The sequence below is a fragment of the Falco punctatus genome, assembly GCF_963210335.1.
Source record: "Falco punctatus genome assembly, chromosome: Z".
In the NCBI taxonomy this organism is placed as follows: Eukaryota; Metazoa; Chordata; class Aves; order Falconiformes; family Falconidae; genus Falco; species Falco punctatus.
The window spans coordinates 51284370-51307331 of NC_137586.1; the positions used below are offsets into that span (position 1 = coordinate 51284370).

The 22962-nt window shown below is 40.0% G+C and overlaps 1 protein-coding gene across 1 annotated transcript in view; it reads right to left on the reverse strand.

Annotated features, from left to right (window-relative positions):
* MEGF10 (multiple EGF like domains 10) overlaps positions 1-22876 on the reverse strand; it is a 132760-nt gene extending 109884 nt beyond the window's left edge. Inside the window, exon 1 of the mRNA XM_080372392.1 lies at positions 19-22876. The gene's annotated coding sequence lies outside the window, so the exon portion shown is untranslated. The remainder of the gene's footprint in view (positions 1-18) is intronic.
* Positions 22877-22962: the final 86 nt, after the last annotated feature.

The window sequence follows — 22962 nt, forward strand, 5'->3', positions numbered from 1 at the left end:
GTGGAGGATGGTACCTACCGAGCGGGTGACAGAGGAATAAAATCGTGAAAGCTCCTTGGGTCCCACGAGCTCGAGCTGCTCGGCTCCTCCGTCAGAAGACCCAAATCCTCACAAAAACAAACGTAATTTGCTGCCCTGCGGTACTGCTTAAGAAAGGAAGGACACCGTTACTTTTCCACTTCGGTATATATTTTTGCATAGTTAACTGGAGATACCTTCTATTCCCCAGATATTTCAGGTAAATCAGACCTGTGAGCCTGCTTCGTCGCTAAAGTTGCAGCATGGAGCACGGAAAAAGAAAAATTCCGTGAAACCAAGCAACCGCGACGTGTCTTTATACGCAAGAGACTGACAAATGTCGTCGTCATTCCCCCACTTTTTTAGCACAGCCTCTGCACAATACACAAATTTTAGTACGTTTTAGACGTGAAAAGTAATCACAGATAATGAGGACAGTAGCTAATCTACCAAATCAGCTTTTCGAAGGGGAAATCTCCCTGGCGTAACTGGTAAATATTTTTGCCTATAGATGGGATTTTGCTCTTTGCCCTTCACATACTGGGAAGTTATGCCGTTAAAGCATCTTTGCCTTACCGAAGAGCGGGCAGGTTTTACTGCTGGCGGTGGGCCAGGCCGGGGTGCTGAAGCAGCGCCCCGTTTGCGGGGCGGGGGGGGAAGCCCCGGCCGGGCTGGGGGGTGCTCGGGCTGCGGCGGGATGTGCGGGAAAGCAGAGACACCTGCTGTTGCTGCAGGAGTACAGGTCTGAGAAACCCGTTCGAGTACAACGGCAGCTACACAGCTGTAACAGCTGTAAACCTGTCCGTGGATGATGTCCGATTTACCGAAAAATCGATAACCCAAATATTCTCGTGGCGTGTATTCCTAATCCTTGCACCTAACCTTGGTAGAACTGATGGCAGTTTTGCTCTGATCTCAAGTCTAAATGATTAAAAAGCACTAAGAAAAAGCATTAAGATGGCAAATGCAAACAAACAAAACAAAACACAATCAAGCTGATTCAAATTAAGTACCCTAATTACAGCCATCTATTTTTAGGCAATCAAGAGCAAAATGCTAATTGTCTGTACAAGGAGCTGATCTGACCAGCTGAAGATCACCAGTGGTGTTTATATGCTTGTTGCTTAAATTTGGTTAGCTTCATAACTTCACTGTCCTATCTGTTTGCTCCTTCTCAATGCGTGTACGTTAAGACTCATTAGTGTTTTAGAACACTACAGTTTGTCCAAAGCAGTAAGTTTGTAATTTAGTTGCACATGACTGTTTCTCCAGTTTTGGTGTCAGAAAGATATATTCATTCTCACATCCCCAGTTAACACATCAAATGAAGTCATGCCAATTGTGTTACTCCTTTCTGACATCTCTTAGAACCTGAAGAACTTGCTGTGTCTTTTAATCATTTGCTCATCTGTAATCTATGCATATAAAAGTTAAATAGTAAAAACCATATATTTATATATCTTGTCCTCTTCTGCACTGAGAACCACATTCTTCTGTGAATTTTCTTTAAGGGAGGTTGTGGAAGAATAAGTAAATAAATAAGTAAATACTTTATAAGAATATGCTCATTTGAAGGTAACTTCCTATGTACTACACTTGTCATGGTACATATACCAGGTAGAAAATGAACAACCTTAGCATAAAATGATGCAAACATGTTCTACCAATTAACTGGGTCACTTTTGACAAGAAGCTCGTTCTTTTGTTTGTTGGTTGGTTTTTGGTTTTTTTTTTTGGCAGGGGAGTGGTGCCTCTTCAAGCTGAACTTTTCAAAGTACTCTGAAGCCAATAACCCTGTCTTACTATCAAGATAAGAATTAGTTTAGAGATGTGAAAGATGAACAAATCAGGGCCAAAGCCAAAACTATTGGCTTTAGAAGCCAGTTTCCACATCTCTCCTCAGTCTGAACATCCACACTATTTCCCAGTTGCTTGAAACATTGTTCTCACTGATGACAAATGGAGAACAACAGTACAGTTTGTTTCCACTGTCCTAAACTGATCTTCTTAATCAGACAAAGTTGGAAAGTTGAAATTGTTGTTCAGTGAATATGCTCAAAACCCATCTGAAATACAATGGCAAGTGTCTTTCTATAAAAATTTGTGAACCTGCAGAGGATTATACTAGAACCTAGTGGTCCCTAAAACTCAAACATCAAGTTAAGCTAGTCATCGATGCAAAGGGCTATTAAGCTGTCTTGGGATGGGGTAACCTAGCCTCTAAAGATGTTTGTCCATCACTACTGACTAGCCGTGACTTAGATATGTTAACTTTTACACTGCAACAGCTGACATGATATGAAAGCCACCCTGTGTTGCGTACTCAGAGATGTGCTAGGCAGTGTATCCAGATTGTTGACCAGAAGCACATACAAAGCTACAAAGCCTTTCTGTGAAGAAGTTTCTATCAAGAAGTCAAGATTCTCAACAACTGATTGCAGCAATCAAGAAGTAATTTCTGTTCTGAGTGGGGGAGAGGGCTACCTATCTTGAATACCACGAGATAATAAAAATCTCTGACTTGTTAATGAAACCCAAATAGTCTTAAATAATCTGAGGACTACAGGGCAAAGAGTGAGACATTATGTTGGCACTCTGCTGTTACCACTTATGCTCTTCAATTAAGCCAATAAGGCTTCATTTCAAAACACTACATGTTTTAAAATATGTATATGGTTCACATGATTTCTATGTAAGCACTATTATTTCTCCACACAAGTAACACCTTAAAATAAGTATTAGCCAGTCTCACCCTCTGACTCCCTAAGAAAAATTAATTGTATGATGATGTCTTTGATCTGGTTTTTCTTTGTATATGGAAAACCTCGAAAATATTGTGTGGAACATCTGGATTCTAGAGAAGAGCAGAAATCACTGAGGAGATTGTCTTTGACCATATCAGCATCTCAAGGCTTTTGAGCACACCCACAACATTATGAGTACACGTAAGTGACACTAGGTAGTAGCAAACCTTCAAAACAAAGAGCCTAGTTCCAGAAGAGGAAAGGTATTGAAAACTGTCTATTGAGAAAAAGAGTGAAATAAGCATAAAATATGCACAGAAACTGTTATTTACAGTTATACAATATTTTCCACTTCTGTTTACTGCTATGCCAGCCAAGTATTATCTGAGAAAAAAAAAAAAAAAACTATATAGGAAAATACGTAACATGACTGATTCAGCTGATACACAGAAACACAATTGCATTAGAACACACAATTTTTACTCACAGTCCAGACTGTGTCTACAGTTTCACAACTGTCAGGATTTCTGGATGATATATTCCTTCTCAGAAAATGAGGAATGAAGGAGAGAAGTGGCATGACTGTGAGTTACAACTGGTTTCATCATTCTTTAACTTCAAAGAGACAGGAACACAAAGTAACCTGCTGCATTCCCTGAGTACCTCGTGTATATGCTGTTTATAAGGGGAGGAGTGCTGTCTGCTTTCAAACTATAATTGTAGGGAAGAGGAAAAGAGAAAAAAGGGGATCACTGAAATCAGGATGACTGTTCCTATTCGTGCTTTGGCCTTCAGAAGGCTACGGTGAAATGAAGGGGTGATCGTAGGCTGGCCCTAGGCTTGAAAGTAAAACATTCTGGGGATTGGAGACAGGAAACTGGAGAACAAAAGGGGGTGAAGCGTTAGGGGTTGGGGAAGAAAGGATGAAAGTGAGGGAAAAATACAAAGATAGTAAGGAAAAAAGTCCAAAATAAAACACAGAATGAGGAAGGAGAAAGGCAAAAGCAAGATAATATGAAATAAGTCATGCAAGAATGGTTTTTGAATTGTCAGGAACTTCAAAGACGTCCATCCTGCATTTCAAGACAGTCAATATTTTTAACAATTCCTCATCACTTTGTAAGAAAAGTATTTTGGCCCTAGTTCTGGTCATTAGCACAAGTGGTAATGCTGCTATGGAATGTGATAATGATGTGATATCAGAGAGAAACAGGACAATTTCAACATCACTGACTCTTCATTTCTTTTTGGTGTAGATTTTGGGACATATCACAACAGGTTTTCAAATAAATCTGTAAATGATAAAGATGATGAAAACCTAAGTATGAAAATGAAACTGTCTATGACTTGAAGACATAGGTAAAAAAGGCAGGCAATCAGTATTGGAATTCCTAAGCTTTCTTTCGTGTAAGTGTTAAAATACATTTTATGTTTACCTTTGAAAACAATTTTTCTTCACTTTACAGTAGTGACCAGGAACACTATCAGGTGGAAAAAAATACCTCCTGTGGCCAGCAGACAACTAGGTAACATTTCAGGCACAAGAAAATATGTACAGCAGACCCAAGCAGTCCTGTAAGATCATCTCAGCAAAACTAATTAAACTTACACTTAATAAAAATGCACTTAAGGTATAACAGTATTGGCTTTTGGAGAAGTACAGCATTCCCTGTGTACAAAAGTTACCTTTACATTGCAGTGTTCCTCTTTAGAAAAATACTAGTGTTGCTTTGCTTGAGTAATGTAATAGGAAAATGCAGAATTGTTCACCTTACTGCCAATAAAAGGGCAAATAAAAATAGCTTAAATATAGTTCTCCAAAATTACTCTTTAGTCTTTTATAACACTATATACCTAAAAATTCTAAACTTCTTGCAAGCATTACTTCAGTAAATGTTGAGGTACTTATACTTCTCATATATACATTGGTAAACTGAGGCTCAGACTGGCTGACTGACAGAGCTTAAAACTGAGCTTAAAAGTTTTGAATCGTGGTTCCCTACTTGCCAGTATCAAATGATGACTCTAAACTGCTCCAAATGTAACCTTTTCCCCCAGAACTCAGAATAAGTTAGTCTTATGATCTAAAATCTCAGGATGAAATAAGTTCCCTTGCCTTTCTTGGTAAACCTGTAATTTTTACACAGTGATGAAAAGGACAGCTGTAACATCATCTTCAGTCTTATCAACAGGCATACACTCTCTGTTAAAGAAAAGCCTAATGACAACGCTTTTTCTTTTCCAAAATAAGATTTTGTTCTGTAACTTTCTAGCATGCAAAGATCGTAATGCCACAGGGAGGTACTATACTCCATTCAGAAGCAACAGCATCATGTTACATTAACAGACCACTGAGCAGAAATGAATATAATAGATTGTCATAACTGCAGAAAATAAAAGACTGAATTTTTCATTTCATAGTTTCTCAGTATCACCTCTTAAAAACAGGTTTTCCCCCCTATTACAAATAAATGTTGGTGCTTTGAAAAACAACCCAAAATCTTGGATTGCATAGGCTCTGATAAACCTGCCACTTCAAATTCTTGAAGTTTGCCAATAAAGTCTTCAAATTTAATTTCTGGGAAAATGCTTGCTCTTCTGCAACGATAATTGCAGGTTTTCGGCCTGATAGATTACACATGAGTGAAAAAGAATATATGTAAAGGTCAACCATATCAAGACACCACTCTAACCCAATAAAGTGATTTTCATTTACATGGTGACAATAGAGGAACCTTTGCTCTCTGTACTTAGAATCATAGAATCATTTAGGTTGGAAAAGGCACTTAAAATCATCAAGTCCAACTGCATAGAAATAATTAAGTGTTGTCTGCCGAATTACAAAACAGGGATCTTTTTAATGTGAGGCAAATGTGGTAGCCACTACATTACAGAAACAGTCCTTAGGTACTTGCTCTCGTATTCTGGGAGAAGCGCCTATAGTCAAAAGTCATGGCACACAATTTTATTTGCTCAATGTTTAGTGTAAAACTGTAATTTCTCCTGTTTAAATATTAGATCCTGTGTGTATAAATGCTACATATTAGTGTATTTGTTTGAAGTGACAGAAATAAGCTCTATAATTTTCAGAAAGTTTGCTCATGTGGCTCTTTAATGGTGTTTTCAATATAGATTAAGAAGTTAGTGTTGCCATACATGCATTTAGACCCCACAGTAAGAAAAAAGAAAAACACTCACAATAAATGAAGAGCCTTATGTGAAGTTAGATCTGATTTATATAAGTAACATTTAAACACTTACGTTTGTTGCACTACATAAAGGCAAATGGTTTTCTTGAACCCACAAGAAGATATAGTGCTTCTGTAGCAGGTTTTAGGATCGTATGAGAACATAAAAATAATTTTTCCAGTTCATTATGACCCCTTGATAATGTAGACTTCACTTGCATATGGAAGAAAAAGAAACTGAGGTTTGGTGTCAGAGATATTCATGTAAAAATCTTGACATACAACTTCGCTATAAAAACCCTGAGGTTGATATGTTAAGTAATTTAACATTAAAGAGAACTTAGAAAAGAGATAAATGAGGCAAACCCATATGTAAATTGGCTTTTAAGAATTTCTTCACTTTATTCTCTTTTTTTAAATCTAATTTGTTTTACAGAAAACTAAAAACAAAATAATAAATTACACCCTTATAGACAAATTCATCCTCAGAATTTGGAGCAAAAAATGAAGATGTCCAGAGCCTCATAAAACTAAGCACACTCTAAATCAATTACACCTCTTATATGCAGTGAACAGAAGAAAAGTATCGCTCAATTATGTCCACAGCCTCTGAAGTGTTATGCGCTGCCTGGTGCTGAATGCTGCCCTACAAGCTTGTGTTGGGAATCGTCAGAGATGCCTCATATGTTTAGCTCAGAGTTTAAATACAACAGATTCTGTAGCACTTTTTTGTAGTCACTCTTTTTTAAAAAGAGTGGAGGGTTTAAGTAACCATCCTTAAAGATTTAGTGCTTTTTATTTACTTTTTAAATAAAACTATGTTTGGGGATTACTTCTTTTGCATTGCAAACTTAGCTTAAACAGCTTCTTAGTTTTCCTCACTAGGGGGATGTTCTTCAAAGTTAATGCAGGCTGTATTAGCAGCTACATTTTCTGGCAAATTTGGGAATTTGAAAGGCTAGAAAAGCCTGCCAGGCTAGAAAAACAAAAGTGGGAAATACTACTACATTCCTTCCAATGTAGTGCAGTAGCCTGAAATTCCATTAGATGCTGCTGGGTATTTCCTACCAGCACTTTGCTTCACCTCAAGTCCTGAAGGCTTATTTCATTATGAAGTTGTGAATTGCCAATTTTTTAGCATGGTGGATATCTAGAAGTGTGGCCCACTGCCCTGAATGCAGTGAACCAGGAATGGTTGTATTGCAAAGGGTATATGGAAACAGAATTACAAAGAAAACATGCAGATGTTGCGTGCAACTCCAAGACATTGCAGATGTGTCTGTTTAGCAGAGCTCACCTCTGCTGCTGCACACATTGATATCTAAGGCAAGAGAAATCAATAACGTAATTAGATTTGCAGCTATGCAGTCTTGCTAGCAAAATCCCTATGCTGATGAGGGCAATAGATCAGCACAGAAGCTTCAGTGTGTCTCAGACTGAACACAGCAGGTCAGTATGTTTTTATGGTATTATTAATTATCATTGGGTTTTATTTATGGGGGGGTTCTTTTTTTTATGATGTAGTATATCCTCACAACCCGCTGGAAACTAGGCTACAACCTTTGCTTTCCCCCACATAGTAAAGTAGAAATGACATGCTATTTTTACACTTCAGCATTTGAAAGACGCAGAAGCTGACGTGGTGCCTGTTAATATGTGGTCCATCAAACATTTTATACATCCACAACCAGAAAAGGCATAATACAGTAAGAGGGGAACTCTTGCATGGTACTTTATTCTATAGTTCACTGCACTGTCTCAAGAATGATTGCAGTGACTCCAGCCACTGTGATGCATCTAAGTACACATATCGAGCAAAGTAAATGGAAACCACAAGTCCTAGAGGCAAAGTAGACTTCTTCTGTAGGTTTTTCCAGGAAAAGGAAGTCAAGGCTATTATGCAGTTTTAGGTACATTCAGAGAAAGCAGGACTTCATACCCAACACTGCAATCAAAAGCATCTAATGGAGGTAATAATGTCAGCATGAATATCTTGTGTGTTGATTTTTAAGTTGAGGTGACCTGCACTGAAAGCCAAACTTTTTACTGAAATTGTTCTCCTCTGCCTTTGCAGTGCACAGTTAGGAGTGCACTGGTTGAAAGTCGGAGATAGTCATCTAACAGGGACACTGTCTCCACACATTCTTTCTCCTGGCCATACTCTCAATGACAGTTTAGAGAAGGCTAATATAAGGCTATTCAGGGGCATGTCTGAAGGACATATTTAAGTGTTGTGTAGGTGTAAAGCAGACTATGCACATCAGCACAGAGCCTGGCGAAGGGCACCATCTGTAATGGAATATATTTGTTTAAGCAGAGCATCAGATGAAAAAAAAATTGTTAGCATGCAAGAATCTGCTCAGAGCTACCCCAGGTATGTATGCATGGCCCTGAACTGACAATGCAAAACGTTCCTCCATCTCTCCCTTGCTAGGGGACCAAGCAAGGCAATAAGCACGAGCTGAACCTAGGGTCAAGCACTTGCAGCAGCATTTGCCTGGGAAAGATTCCAGGAGTGTTCATATACTCCAAGACTCATTTTGTCATAGTCTTTTCCATAATGTTACCAGAAGGATTACTAAAATTCTGAACTTAAAGTTTCCTCATGTCCTGGCCCTTTGGCTGTATAGCTTCCAAAATACATTTTGAAGCAGATATACTTGTCATATGTAGAAGTCTAGGTGAAAAAAAGGTATTTGAGAGCAAGCGTTTTTATTCTGAAAGACACTTATTTAGCATTTTGATACCTACAGCAGAAGGATACTTAAACTGCTTTAGTCTCAGTTCTCTGCAAGAGTTTACGAGCAGAATATTACGACTGATAAAGAAATATGCTAATTCTTATAAAACCACTGTTATGATGAAGCAGGAATGACTCTATAGATAAAACTATACTCTGTTAAGCAGCTATTTACATTTGACTTTTACAAAATCATATTTTCCTCTCTAAATTTCTTAGGTATAGTCTTGTACTGAGTAAAGTTCCTGTGGAAAGATTTCTTAAAGTAAGACAAGAGTTTAATGACTTTTATTTTCCTCCTTCAGAAAAATTTTCAGTGCCATACAGTATCTGAAAAGAATATCTACTTCTGCCTTAAAATGTTTCTCTGCTTCATGGGAACAGAGTTTCTGATGAAACCTCCATCTCGTTCAGTTCATTGTTAGCTTTCCTAAAACTGGACGTCCAGACTTGAATGACAAGCTACGCTCCACAAGTATACAGCCTTCTTCCAGTTATAATGCATACATCCCATTACAGTAGTATATATTTTCCCAACCAAATTGATGAAATGGTAATACTTCACATAGCTTGATTTTTTTTCCTATAGAATAACATGTTCAAAAAGTAGCTGAGATTATGAACAAAAAAAAATAATACTTCTGCAGTTTTACTATTAATCAGGGAATTTTGAGAGAGAACATCTAAGGCAAAGTAAGTTTATAAATATTCTATTATTAAAAAATACTTGAAGGTTAAAAATCAGCTGTTAGGCTTATGGAATGGATATATATATATATATAAATCAGATTATCATAAAACTGTAGTATTTTTTCAGAAAGTAGGTTGGTATGTTAGACAGTTTAAGAATCTTCATTCAAGTTTCCAAAAATTTTTGCAATAAACTAGCCAGCCTCTCAGCTAGGTACCCCTTGCATGTTGCACAGCACAGGAAGCTGTATGTACCTATAAATGGTAAAACGTCTTTTAACATGAAGCACAACACATATTTTGCAAAAATGTATATATCCTACATAACATATCTTGAGTATTTGGATCTTTTTTTTTTAATTTCACTATCACCTTTGTACATTTTAGATTAAATACAAGCACACTTGATCTAGAAACCTCTCTATATCATTTACTTAATTTTCAGACTTCTATTAATGTTCAAAGGACCTAATTATAGAAGGTCTTGAACTGCTAACAACTCCGTCCAACACTAACTGCAGACAGGATATAGCACAGTTACTGAAAAGTTGTACTGACAGATTTCAGTCATGTTTTTTTCTCATGTGCCAAAATCATTACTTCTGTTCTGTATTAAAGTTAAATGGATAAATGATTGCAAATGTATTTATGAAGCCTGTTGTTCATTTCAGAGGCCAAAATCATTCCTTTCTTTCACAAATCCCCTTGAAAGGTCAGGACAGTGCAATATTTTCTCAAGATCTCTTAATTAAATTTCCTGCTATATAGTTGTATCATTCTAAAGGAATTGGTTCCTAAGCCTTTGACAGAATATCTAACAGCTCAAACCTGAAAGATGTTATTGGCATTATTGAGTATTGATAATATGTACCTGTTAGTACTATTGATAACAACACTCAGTAGCTATTAGTACATTAAAATGCCAGTTAACTTCCCATTAGGGCAAATTCCCCGCTGAGTTCTACAATGGTGTAGCTAACCTGCTAAGTATTCAGTGAGGTCAATTTAAAGCAAGCTCAGGTATCTCTACTGTGCTGCTGTCATTTTTCTGCATGGAAAGATAATCTGGTAGATAGCTGTCAAAAATGAAGAACAAAATACAAGGATCTTCTTTCTTGCCATTTGTTCACCTGTACACCCACCAACCCATTTTCACTGCCATTTCCCTTTGTTTACTTACACTTGCCTGCCGAGTTGTTGTGGGTTTTCTTGCTTCAGCACTGTTGCCTCCATCCCAGCCACCACCAGACTGTCAATTGCTCACTCTGAAATGGTAGTTCTTATTTGAATGGGTCTGAAAAATAATGTCAGCTACCAGAGGCTAAACGGTTGTTGTTTCAGTACCTAAGGCAAACCCCTGAAATATGGGTGAAAAATTAGCATGCATGGGATATGGCAATGAAATAAGCACCTCCAGCATTACCAATGTGTAAATGTAATAACCAACAGATACTACTAGAAGTGTTTCATAGACTGGTCTGGTTTTGGACAGCATGCACTAATTAAGCCCTACTTCAATCTATATAACCAAAATTCCATCCCAAACTCAGCTCAACTAACATCCTTTATACTTCTCTAGGTGCTTTAGATGATAGTTCAGTCATCAGGAAACACTGCCTGTTGTTTCTAGTGCATGATCAAGACTAGGATTTGTAGGTCTGTGTTGCTGGAACAAAATCCGTTACCTGAGAATTCCATTGTTTGAGCCCAGCTGAGCACCAAAAATCTGGTGGCTGGCAAAACAGAACCACATCAATGTTTCATTTCTTTCCAAGTGGAGCACCAATCTTTGGAGTGATTTATTAATACAGGAATATCATTACACAGGCTGTGAAACAAACTGCAATGATTTTTCAGACTGGTTTACAAAGAATAAATAAAACAATAGAGTCAGTGCAAACAATTACATTCTCTGTTATCATGTCGCTGTCTCACTTTTGTTACAGGTATGGCAGGATTTTGTCAAAATGCCATGAGTGGCAATGACACTCAAAGGTGTCACAGAGCACCTCCCCCCAGTCCTGGTCCCAGGGGCCAGATGCACAGAGGCCCAGTAGGTGTGATACTAGAAGGTGCTCAGAATACTGTCTCATTATTGAGAGACCATTACACTAGCAGAAAGAGGTGTATACAGGACCTCCAGAAATTATTAGCAGGGCCCTTATTTCAAAACTGAATTGCAATAATACACGTTAGCGCTTTCTAAGTATCAGGAGACTAGGTTGGCAAAGACCTACATCAGGCACTACTTGAGGTCTAGGTCAATTTGATTCATTTTAATCCATATTTTTGGATATAGACATGTCTGTCTATGAGCTCAGAGATGGCTTCGCAGCTTTCTGTGAATAACGAAAAAAGTAGACACAAAGTAGTAAAGGTTAGTAGCAGAGGGTGAAAACTATTGGTTTTTAATAACTTTTTGAAGACGGATTTGTATTCTTCCTCCCAATACACTCTATCTCATATGCAGAGCATCAAGGTTTCTAAAACAAAATCCACTGTCTTTCATGAGCTAAATAAATTTGTGTATTTTCGTGTGCATTATAAGAATAACCAGCACCCATCAGAGGGAGTCAGTTTACTGCAGGATTTTAAATATTGCAAAGTCAAGCACAAGCCACAGGGTGCCGCTATTCTCACTGTCAAATAAACGAGATTTTCTGCATTTTACTCGCCCAATAAATTTAGGACAATAGGAAAAGTTATAATGATGCTAGAAATGCAGTTAGAAGAGCCGAGGAATGATTTTTCATCCTGATGACTCTCCTTAAGGAATTGCAAAGTATGTTACAATTGCTTCACTGCAGTCAAACCTATTAAAACACGAAATGAAATTTAGCATGAACAGAAAAACAGCAGGGGAGTACAACACAGAGACAGACAAACTCCAGACAACTCTTTGTTTTTCTCCACTCCATCATCACACAAAATTCTGATCAGCTGCTTTAGTCTATGGTGTAATTAGCTTGTACCATCTTTAAGCAGGCTCTTCGCTTTTTGGAGTTGATCTCCCAAGATCATGGTGCTCCACCTGCTATGGTGTTATGCACAGACTTCTTAATTTAAAATCTGTCTCATTCGTCAGCTGCAAATGCTTTCTGGCAGTCTTATCCTTCTGTACCTGTTAAGTATATAAGGTTAAGTAGCTAATGACTTTCCAGTGCTTGCTTCAAGAAAAACTGGTCTGCACCAATTGGTTTAAAATCTATAATGAAATGGCCTTGCCAGAGATTAGCTCTGCTTGATCAATAAAAATCATTGATTCATTTGCTTTGTAAGGAAAGTTTTAGTACCCTGTTAAGGGAATTATAATGCTTTGCAGTTTCTTCTTGTAGTAACCCCAAAGTGCTGAAGTGCTTGCTGAAAGGTATGCTGATTTTGTAATAGCTTGCAGTGATAATTCTCAAGAATAACAGATTTTCATGGGTTTTAGGAGCTACCTTGCTGAGGAGAATTTCACTCCTTCTCCATCAGCTACTGTAGAAACATGACAAACAAAAGACTGTCCTACTTCAACTACTGTAAGACCTTGTTTTTGTTGGGTTTTTTTCCCTGTTGCTTACGCTTCTTATTTCAGTTCTCAGCTAGGAACTGGAACCTACTTCCTATTCCTTTTTCTGAGGTTCTGACATATGAATGGAGACCAGTCATCATCCTCACAGAAATGTAAAACCAACAGCAAAGCTGAATAAAAAATTACATATCAACTAACATTAGCACAGGTACAACAGTGCAATATTTATTTCCAAAGTAGTCGCTAGGAATAAGTTATGGAGTGCAGCAGAGATTAGCTGAGTTAAAATATACTAAAGCCATCTATGTAGGAATTGGTATTAAAAAAATAAAGGGCGGTAAATGCTAGAATAAGTATTGAAGCATAAACAGATAAAATTATTTTAATCTCATACTCATTCCTATATAAAGATGCAATCATCTTCCTTACAAGCTTCCCACCTGTCTGTGAAACTACACATAAATACCATTAAGAGAGTCTGTGCTTTGATTACATTCAGTATAATACCATATTTCCAGTATCATTCTATAAATTACCCAGACCTCCAAATGTATTAGGCACCTGTTAGAGTACTGCTACTACTAATAAAATTATAATAACCCATTACAGACTCTATGTGCACACCATTTCACTATTGAAAGTAATCAGGGGTGGAAAAACAGTCAGTGTGAAAAACGTTACAGCACTGAACTAGAGTGCTTACTATATTGGCAGACAGGATCAAAATATCACTGAGAAAGAGTGGACTGACTGTAGGTTATTTATTAGCTTTTTCTTAGCATATATGGTATGATAGTCAGTAGATTTATCATCCAGCTTTAAAAGGGCAAGCGTTCATAGCCCTTAGGCTCACTTCTTAAATTTTTAAAGAGTGTATGGTAATTCTTACCATACAGTTATCATTATTTAACAATGGGGGGATGGTGGTGGTGGTGGTGGTGGTGGAACTAAGGAAAAAAGATCTGACTGTTCCCAAAATGGCCTAGTTTTAAAGGGATCTGATTTTCAGACAAACTATTGAAAACTTCATGGAAATCACTCTTGGAAATCTCCGGTACCTCCATGGAATTCAGGAATTCCCTGCTGTGACATGGGAAGTTTTCTTCAAGTTTGTGGGTAATATTTGTTTTCAAAAGATCAGTAACAAGTAATGATTGATTAATTGTAACACGAGATATCAACAGGCTCCTTACAAAGATCAGGTAGGTCAATGCAGTCAGTGCAATTACTGAAGATTCTAAGTGTTTGAATTAAAAGAATGCAGAAAAGTTGGGAATAAAGTAAAACTCACCAATATGTTGTCCTGGTAAAGGCTTATGATGTCAAAGCATTTTTAGGCATACCTTTCCATAGAACATTTTCAAAAGGAACAAGCATTGGATAGTTCATCAAATTTGCAAATGCATTTAAACTTTCAGTTCATCTTAGGCTACTTTGCACTGTTTTGGCAAGGACAAAAATGAAATTTGCTGATCAAATGTCAGGTCGAGAAGGCTCAACATGAAAGGAAAACTTAACAGCTGTGAGACAGCTACAAACTTCTGCTACATTGCAGAATACACTACTGCTATATTGAGTCAAGTATACAGTTAATTTATGTCTCAGGAACAGATAATTTTATCTCATATTGTGAAATTACTTTTCACCAGTTCATCTGCATCACAGAATGACTTGCAAGTAGATTTGACACGTAAAAAAATATTGTAAAGGTACTGTACAAATTCTGAGGTTGTAATAAGTAGGTCCTGAAAGCTGCAATAGGAAAAATACTCAATCTCTTTGCCCTTGCCATTTGAAGACAGTATTTACAAGCACTTCCATGCAAATAGTTTAATGTTAGCAGAAGAATAAAGCAATACAGTACCAGCTCATCTTTAATATGCAATGTTGGAGCAGTATTTGTGGGACCAGTCAAAGCTCAAACTTTCCTCAGCTGCTGTGAAGAGGGAACAGCAAATCACTAAGGACACTCCAGGCACAAGTAATAGTGCACAAAAACACCTGTTCAAAAAGTTCGGAGTTTTGCAGCCGGGTTATCTTCTAAAATAGTTTTCAAATAGTCACAAAATAGTTTTCAGAACTCTTCCATTTCTGTTCATACAGCTATTGATTTGTTGTTTTTTACATAAAGCTGAGACTTCCCATTTTCTTTTCTTCTGTCAACTGGTGTACTTTGTTGTTTATATGAAACTCTTTGGGCAGAGACTCTGCACCTGAATTTGTTTAAAACATTATAATTTGTTTCATATATTTTCCACAAAGTTGAACAACAGTTTCCAGTGACTCTATTGAACTTGTGATTTTAAGGATTAAAAATAAGAATTCAGAGGTTTTCAAGATTATTTAATTGCCAACTATTTAATTGGCTGGTTTTTCAGACAATGTTAATTTAGAACCAAAGAAAATGTCTACAGGTCTGATGTCCTTCTTTATTCATGCTAGTACAGTGATTAAACCTAAGATAAAAAGTACTTAAAACTTTATATGGCTTTATGAAAACTTGACCAAAAACAAGAAACATTTGGAAGTTCATTACACTGAAGAATTGTTAATTTTAATGAAATATTACACCTGTAAAATTTGATTGCTTGTTTCAAAGTCTTTGATGGATTTATACTGCCTGGCTGAAGAATCATAGGCACATTTTAAAAGAATTAGATCTGTGCTGGTTACAGCCTTTGAATCATGGTGCATTATTCTGTTCTGACAAACTGGAAGTCCTTGACCAGGTAATTATATACAACATCTTGAGGCTCAATTTTGCCTCCTGACAAGCACTCCACTTAGCTGAAACCAAAGGAACATCACAGCATGTCTTCCAAATCAATATTCAACTTCCTTGAAACATAGGGAAAACTTTAAAAGAGAGCCTGAATGTTGCATGTCACTCACACCAATTTAATGTTATTTTTCAGAGCAAAGGAAAGAAGTGACTACAACAAATTACTAATATAATAATTTCAAATTTATCGTCATCATCATGAATCCAGATTTGCTACTTCATCTGTTACTTAATTTCTTTGATCGGTAATATTGCATTGACCATGTAAGTACTCATGCACCATCCTTAGCACCAAACTAAGAAATAAAAATATATGAAGCGACATGAACTCATCCTGTCCATACTGAACAGTTTTCCCAAAATACTTGTTTTCTACTAGTTGACAGAAAGATAGTAAAATAGGACTGAAATTCTTCCCTTTTTACCCAAAACTGCACTCAAAGAAGTAAGATTTGCAGCATGTCTGAGAGATTAATAAATTAGATAAACCAAGAAAGTAAAAAACTTTCCATGAGAAAGCTCTGATGGATCTCCTTTTCTATTTCAACAGACTCACCAAATCCCTGTCTACCCAGCCCCACTGAAGCCAAAGCAAGTTATGCATTTTCTTTTAAAACTTTCTGTGTTTGCCGCTCGGGAAAAACTAACTTGTCCTTTGCATTGCAGGACTAAAATTGAGTTACTTAATTATCCTTCCCTCCTATGGAATCTTTTTACCTTGTTCAGAACAACTCTTTTATTATCTTTTCATCTCTTTCTTTCACCAAGAAGAAATATAATGGAACACACCATACTGAAACAAAGTCTCAACTGCAAGAAGCTTCTGCATTTATCCTCAGAAACCAGTTTTGTTGAATATCTACTGTATTATTTAGATGCCCATGCAGTTTTCAGTCACATTCCAGCCTTGTTTAGCATCATATACATGTACCTAAAAGAGCCACAATTTTTCTTGAGGCTACAATCTGCCTGACAGCAGAGTTGGTTGTTGTTTTTTTTTAATATGAAACAACAGTTGAAGGAAGTGGAAGAAAACCACAGAAAATGAGGGCACACGTATGAATAGTACAGGCACCAATGGACTACATGTTATGTGTCCAATTAGTTTCTGAAAAAATGAAAATAGCCATCTTCAACACAAATAGGCTGCTCTGTTTTTCTAATCTTTCTAGTATTTCTAATGAACTGCATCATTGTCTTGAGGAAAGTTGAGAAACCGTCAACACTTGAATCTCTTTTGCTGGCCAGTGTACAACAGATAATATTATTCATATTAACATTACTGTAGCAGTTTTGGAGACCTAATCAAGGGTGAAAGCTGACTTATATATAAGGATGCAAAGTATTAAAGATACCTGCATGTCCACAGTCACAAACATCTGCACACCAAGCCTCACCCATCTGGCTTGTGCCCATGCTCCAGCTGAGCTGAGCTTGTGAGATTTGGACCTTTCACTACTGCTGTCATACTTGGGGAGTTGTTCTGTGCAGCTCTCCATGTCTAACCCCAGAGCCATCGGAGGGTTTCCCCCGGCCCTGCCAGGTTCAGGCAGCCGGGGCACCCAGGAGGGGCGCTCGCAGCAGCAGAGGTGAGCTGGCGGGGGACACCTCGCCCTGGGGAGCGGGGAGGCTTTCCTTCTGGGGGGGCCTGGGCATGTCTTCCACCCCTCCCTGGGCCAGCCAGTGACCGTGGCCTCTCTTCCCTTTCTAGTGTGACACCCGCTGCTGCAGCGCCAGTGAGAGGGAGCTGCTCACCATCCCCGGCTCCCCCCAGCCCACCGCAGCACGTGGAGAGCACGGCCACAGAGCTGGAGAACTGCTGTCCGATCTGCCTGGACAGCTGCAAGAAGGCCAGCTACGTGATGCTGTGCCTCCATCAATTCTGCTACCCATGTTGTACCACCAGTTCTGCTACAAAGGGCTGAGAGCAAGCCCAAGTGCCCTCTCTGCAAGGGAAGAGTGCAATCCATTGTGCACTTGGTGTGGACTTTGAGGAGCATGTCATTACACCACACATAGCATCATCAGTTGCCAGCCACCAGGCAAGAGAAGCTCCTGGCTGTCTAGCTACCCGCAGACCTGCGGTAACAGAGCGACAGCCTGTGGGGATGGTGCCCAGGGCTTCTCCTGATGGTATCCAGCCCAGCACCTGGGTCTTTCTTTTCCAGGACCACCCATCTCTCCTCCAGCCCCTTCTGACCTGCACACCTGGAGCTGGGACTGATCTTTTGGAAACAGCACTGGCAGGTAGCCATAGTAGAGGACTTCATCATGCCCCTCCGGGTCCTCTTCAGCTGAATGAGGATCTACTGGTTCATCTGCTAGGGTCTCTCCTCCCAAGCCATACAGTGACATTTGTGTACCAGTTATTGATGTCATTATGCAATGGTGCAGCAGGGAGGCCCACCATCTGCTAGGCCTGGAGGATGGCCATGCTGCTGGGCAGTGGGAGGGTGGCCCTGCAGCTGCCCCCCACCCTGTTGCATCCCCAGGAAGGTCTCCCACATCTGGCCCAGCCCCTTCCTGTTGCAGCACAAGAAAGCTATCAGGCTGCAACAAGACTTTACCATCGGCCAGGTTCTACTGTCTGTGCTGTTTCTCCTTTCTCCAGAGGCCAGACCTCACTGCTCCTCCTCTGTCCAGCCAGCCTCTCCTCATCTAGGCCTCCTTCTTCTCTCTGCTTCTCCTGGGGCCTCTCCTACTTCTGGGATGCTCTCTCTCCTTCCTCTGCTTCTGCCAGGTCCCTCTTCATCCAAAGCTCCTCTTCTATACCCCTTAGAGCTATTTAACTACTTAGCAGGAACCAGCCACAGCTGTACGTTATCCACGTCAGCCAACCCACCGCCCCTGAAGCCAGCCCACAGCTGTATATTATCAATGTTACTCAACCCACCAACGCAACTCAATGCCTTCATTCCTCTACACCTTCCCACAGCCCTGCAGGACCCAACATGAACGACTTCCCCAGCACCTCAGCAGCTGCTCTCCGTGGGTGTCCTGGCAGCCATCTCTCTGACCCTGCTTCTATCCCCAGGGAGCAAGAAAAGCCCCAGGACGAGCCCAGAGGGGCTGCAGCACGTCCATCTTCTTCCAGCTGGGACAGGGAATGCTCCCCTGAGGGGCTGTGGAGACCCCCTGAGAGGAGGGCCGGCAGCACCAAGCCCTCTTCTCCAGCCAAGAAGAGGTCACCCCACCAGCAGCACTAGAAGACACCCCAGGTGCTGCCAAGACCGGGGCTGGGCCAGCAGCTGGGGCACGTGCCGGCTGTCAAGGGCTCCTGGAGCGTTAAGTCTAATTTTCAGGCAGTAAAAGAAAATAAAGGCCTGAAAACTGCAGAAAAAGTCTCGGTGTTACTGACAGTGCAGGTGGCGGTCCTCTTGTCCATAGCAGGCTGCCATGGGGTTTCTCCTGCTGGACTGGCAAAGCCACACTGCCCTGCTTTGACCATTGTGGGCTGGACCTGTGCTCTCAGAGTGCATCTCTCCAAGAGCACTGCACTGTGGGTTTTGGCCCTCTGCTCTTGCAGGACCCCTTTCCCTTCAGCAAGGTGCCATGGCGTCTAGCCCTCTGCTCTTGCAGGGACCCTTTCCCCTGATTCAAGCACTGTGGGGCCTGGCCCTATGGACCTGATGGGCCTCTTTGTGATGATCTAAGCACCACTGAGTTGTATCGTCTGGTCTTGCTGGGCCCACTTTCCCCTCATTCAAGCGCTATGGGCACTCGAGCTGAGAAAGGTGGATGCTGCTGCCCTCGAGCACAGGCTTTCTTCCCAGTCTTCCACATCTAGCCTTGATGCTGGCATTTCTTCTCCTCCACTTGGAAACAACCACTCTTTAGTAGATGGGCACTGCCAGTTCCCCCAGCACCTGTCACCACCACCACCACCAGCCCGCCCTATTGCATGCTCTCTGCAGGACTTCCCACAGCACAGCTCCTCTCTGCTGTGAGTGAACCCTGCAGAAACAGCAGCCCATCTTCTCCATGCTCCCCAGGACCCCTCACGCTCCTTTCACACTCTGCTCTGTGACCCCTTCTGCAGCCAAGCTGGCCACAGAAGATAAGGGACGGGACAAAAGGAGACTGTTGGGTTTGGTACCAAGAGCTGCTGCTGCACCCCAAAGGAAGACCCAGGTCCAAACGGCACAAAAGACCAAAGTTCAACTAGAGATTAAACTGGTAGACAACAAGAAAGGGTTTTTATATATGTTAATAGCAAGAGGAAGAAAACATGGGATTTATTCTTGATGAACTGGAACTATCCTGTTCTCTTCTATTTCTTTTAGTGCCTTTTTACTGAAGAGAGGTGTGGACAGTTAATCTCTTAACAGTGTTGTACTGCATTTCAAATACAGTATTTATTGTCTAAATAACAGAAAGTGTGCAAGGTGATGAAAAGCATATTGTGATATATACCAGACAGAAAAATGTGAAGCTGTACATTAAGTCAAAATACCAAGGAAATAACCAAGTAATCTGGAAGACAGCCTAATTGAAGGCTGCTGGGGACAGCAATCCATCACAACATATGTTCTTTGTAGTCCAAATTTATGGAAGCGGTTTCCCACATTATTTAAAAGAGATGCAAAAAAAGACAGGGAGACCTGTGTACCATAGCAGGATGCCTATACAGCAGCAGATTTAACCATTGAGTCATAACTGTCCTTGATATTTAAAGACATCCTTTAGAATGAAGAATAGGGTGGAGTTGCACTACTTTCAGATTTTAGAACATATTTGTAAATAGCAAACTTTGCAGTAATCCATCTTATTCCTAATCACAGCAATAGTGATGCGTGTTCTAAGGTAATAATTCTTTCTGCACCTATAATATTTTTCTTCTCAAATTGCTATGAACATTAAAAAAGATTCATCACACAACTAATGTATTAAAACCAAAGGTAATTTTGTGCTAAACTAAATGGTACACCAGAAAGCTGCCAAAACAAAACTGGTCAGTTGCAAAGTACTCTAAATGGTAAATTGACTTTGCAGAAATTTGTAGTACAAAGAACCCTCTTTCTTTTTTTTTTTTTTTAAAGATACTTATCCCAGATTATAAACAATCTGGTTTAAGATGAAACCAGCCCACAACAGATACACCTTAGTACAGAACAAATAAACATGAGTGACAACGCTAAGACCAAAAGCTCTTGAAAGTTACTTTCCTCTTGCCAACAGCACACAATCAAATGCATGCTGTTCTGAACAGTTACCCTGCAGTTAGTGGTCTGGTTAGTAATTGAACTCAGTTAGGCAATATGCTGCTCACATTGAAATCAGGAAAGGAACATGGCCGGAGCACCACTTAGCTTCAGCAGCAATTCTGTTTGAAAAAACTGACCAGTTTGGGAACTGTGTACCTATCTGCTCCACATTCCTTTGGAAATCCTAGGCACGTACCCTGAAGTAGGCTAGACTTGTTTTTGGAATGAGAGGGATAAAACTAATCTGGGACCTGAGATGTCAAGAACATGCTCTTTACTTACCCCTGCTTTTCAGTCAGCCTCTGCTGAAATTGCCCTCTCCCCAAACGTTTTCCTTCCACCCCATCTCAGACATTACTAGCCAGGTGAAAGCCAGTTTAGCAATTCCCTCATGTGAGGCTTGGCAGATCTAGGCATATACCAGTGTCAAACCTCAAGGTCTGATACTGAGTTTTCTGATTCTGACACAAAAACAAGCAGGTGGTATCAGCTGCCAGCATTACATCTCTATTCAACAGAAGGGATTAAGATAGCAGTTGCAAATGAATCACTAGGATCTGGAGCTGACTAATCCTCATGTTAGTTTAGTCTGCTAGTTAATTAGATATGTCACATCAGCAGGATAAGACTGCTGTCCTGGAAGGCCTTCCCACTAAATCCTGCTGTACTTCTCAAATCATAAATGAAGAGGGGAAGCTGACTGGAGTCTATATCCTAGAAGATTTGTCACCCAGCCTCAGCCTAGGAACAACTACAAAAGCACAACCAATATCCCAACAGAAATAAAGAAACTAAAGGAACATGAGCTTACAGCTTTCATTCCCCAGCATGAAAACTTGCTCTTTTTTATTGGAAACACTTTCCTGGAGAAAGGAAAATGAACAGGTCTGATAACTAAAACACTGCACGGTAGGCAAATAGAGCATCAGAGGCAAAGAAGAAAGGCACACTACGTATTTCTTTGTGCAGGGGCCAAGTGTCTGTCACAACAGGAGGGACAAAAAGCTCATCGTTTCAGACAAGAATGCAGCAATTCATTTCAGCAGGGAAAGAGTTCTCCCTGGGAGTGTCAGTTTGATAACTCCTTTGAATTAATCTCTTTCCTGTTTTTATTGAATCCCATTGTGTCAATTTGAGCCTACTTCAATTTTAATTTGGATTTATTTACATACTCCAAAATATTCTTGTTTGATCCCAGCTTCATATCAACCTCTGATTTGCTTAGCATACATACCATGTAATGCTTCAAGCTGTTACAAAAAAAGTAGAGTACCATGTTCAGAATGGATATCTGTAGTTTCCCACTCTTTTTTCCCAACGTTATGCTCCATCATGACTATACTTGCTGCCTGCATTAGATTTAAAAAGGTAAAATTTAATAAAGCAACATATCACATCTTTAACAAAAATCTGTTTTATTTACAGTGCTGCTTCTTGAGTCACATGGAAGTGGAAAGTCTCAATAAAACTGAAACACATACTGTCAAAAAGACAATCTAGACCCATTTTCTTTTACTACATTAAACTTATCGCAGTTTCAAAGGAAAGAAACTAAATTAAAGCCCCCTTACTCCCTTTGGATCCAACAGAAGCAGCACAAGCAAAAGAACTGCAGGACTGGTCCTTTGCTTAGGGGAAATTTCTTCCTTTCTATACCTATGCTGCCTATGATTTCTCAGTGTATTTCCCTCACACCTTTCTCTTACCACCCCTAGGTGCTTTCATTACTGTGACCTTTTGTGCTGTAATGATACACCCTGATAATGGGGATAGGGGGTGGGGTGGGGGTGGGGGTGTGTGGTCAGGGTGGGGTGTGTGTGTCCATTCTACCCAGAGCTATTCCTTTGTCAGCCTGCGTGGGTGGCCAAAATTAAGGTCTCGCACATCCATCCGGGACCGAGAAGATGACGAGGCAGCTGGCCGCTTTTTGATACACAACGGAGGGCCCGGAGTAAGAGGAGCAGAGGGCCAGAGCGGCGCAGGGCTGATGCTGCAAGCCAAAAACCCTGTGCCGCAGGAAAGAAGGGCGTCCGGCCCCGGGTGCGCTCTCAGCGCCTGGCACGCTGGGCAGCGCCGGCCGCA